Source organism: Quercus lobata, chromosome 9 (genome assembly GCF_001633185.2).
Source record: "Quercus lobata isolate SW786 chromosome 9, ValleyOak3.0 Primary Assembly, whole genome shotgun sequence".
Lineage (NCBI taxonomy): Eukaryota > Viridiplantae > Streptophyta > Magnoliopsida > Fagales > Fagaceae > Quercus > Quercus lobata.
In genome coordinates, this window is record NC_044912.1 from 21,336,546 (window position 1) to 21,338,851 (window position 2,306).

Consider the following 2,306-nt stretch of genomic DNA (forward strand, 5'->3'; position numbering starts at 1 on the left):
TAAATTTAAAATGTAGGAGAGCAGCACAATTGAAAAGAAAGAATTTTTGCCAGAGACAGAAGCAGAGCAGGAATGCATTGAAGAGGAAGTGGACTCAAAGATGGAAGGTGGTGAGGGCTTTAATAAGATGAATGGGGTATTTTCTACAGAAGACATTGACGATGGTGGAAGCCCACCATGAAAGCAGCAGAAACATCAGAAGGAGAAGCCTTTGCTCAGAAAGTTTGGAAGCCTACTCAAGAAGATGGTCACTAGCAACCATAAGTAGAGAAATAGACCCGTTTGGCTTAACCTGTTTCCTACTAGCAGGAAGGTATATATGGTATTAATTTGCACCTAAATGTGTTTGCTTTATTGTTTATGCTTCCTGAAAGCAGAATAGGCTAAAGAAGTGAAGAGGCTTGTATTATTTTTTTTAGTTTTTCCTTCTATCACTTTTGTTTTTTTAATGTGATTTCTCATGTGGGACAGTATCTTTTATGTGATGGAAATTTTTTTTTTGCCTTCATTTTCATTTTGTGTTCGTTGCTCTGCTTATCTTAAATTTTATGAAAAAGAGTGGCAATTTCTATCTGTATTTTGTTGTGCTGCTTCCCGTTCTCTATTCTAAATGGATATGTTAGTTGTTGCAAAGGGCTGCAAAATTCTATCTTGATGTGCAGTAGTCTATTAAATGGATATATCACACATCACTGTCAATTGTTGTAGAGTTTAAACATCATTATTGCCTGGGAAAACTGTTTGCAAAGGGAACCACACAAGTTGATGTCTTTTGCTGGAATTGAATTTCATCTGATTTGGAAACAGTCTTATAAATCTAGCCAACTATACCATTTCATGTTATTTTATGTTTCCAAGTTCTGATATGCCATGCATACCTTAAATCGTAGGGAAATAGCTGCCTCCATCTGCAACTGGTTAACATTATCACATGGTGGGGAACACCCACATACCTTGCAAGTGAAATATTAAGATCAGGACTGACTTTGAGTTTAGATGATAGCCTAGTTGCATGTCAGACCCAAATGCAAGGAAACTTCATTTGTTCTTCTGTTTTGCACATATGGAAGGGATTTCTTTTAATAGAAATTTGAAGAGAATCTCTCTGTTAGTTGTTGAGCACAAAACTACCATAAATGCTTCCTTTGTTCCCAACTTGTATGAGGTAATCCTCGGACTTAGTCTTGTGTCAGCATTTCAATGTATTGAAATTGCTGATTGCCTATGTATTGGTGTATCAGACGGCTTATTTCATAAATTTTGGTGCTTCCAAGGGCTTGCAACATTGTGAATGTTGCATTTACAGTTTGTTGTTACATGGATCAGATGCCTCAATGCATATTTGTAGCCGTTTGTTGTTACTTGCCTCAATGCATTTACAGTTTGTTGTTACATGGCAGGTGAAGTTTATTTGGGGGGCTTGTTATAAAATTAACTAATAGTTAATATGAAAGAAGCTTTTTAGCTTTGAACAATCCAAAGTGTATAGAAGTACCTGGGGTCAAAATGAGGGTCTTGGCTGTTCTTCTGGTTTGGAAATAGGAAAGAATCCTATTACATGCTTCATTCAGCTGCTTATCTGCATTCTTTAACACCGCAGTTATGCAGGTTTGTTTTTCCTCAACTGGTGCATCACAATTAATCCTATGTTTGGATGGAGGGAGATCCCTGCTTATCCGTCCATCCCAAACATACATAAGTTTGACAGGTGCTCTTCAAACATTTGATTGTCTTAGAAACTGTTGAAGCACAATTAAATTTGGAAGCCTTTGTATCATATGAATATGGCTGTAGGCCTACTTGACTGCTGTTTGTGGTGGTGTTTTTAATATATTTCACATATTAAAAATAATATATGAAATATATTAATGATAGAAGAGGACATTGACGAGTCATCCTCTTTACTATTTTGCTCTTTACATTGTAAATAGGAAAAAAAAAAAGAAAAAAAAAAAAGATGAGTACTGACTAGTTCATTTGGAATGAAATAAAGGCACATTTTTATCTGATGTCATTCTAACATGATTATGCATCATATATGCTCTTCCTTGACTCTTATCATTTATTTTGGCTCTTTGAAACATTTGGGTAGTTCACAATAATTGATTTTCCAACAATTAGAAAACTCAATCTCTGAACTCGTTCTTGAAAAGAATTTTACTATTATGCTTATAACACAAAAGTTTCACTCGCTATACAACCAAGCTAGATTTCATGGTTCCCTTACCTATTGGCTATTGGAAGTCGTAAGTTGAAAAATAGATTGCATCTCCAAAGAAATTCATGATTCTTTGGGAGCTAATGGT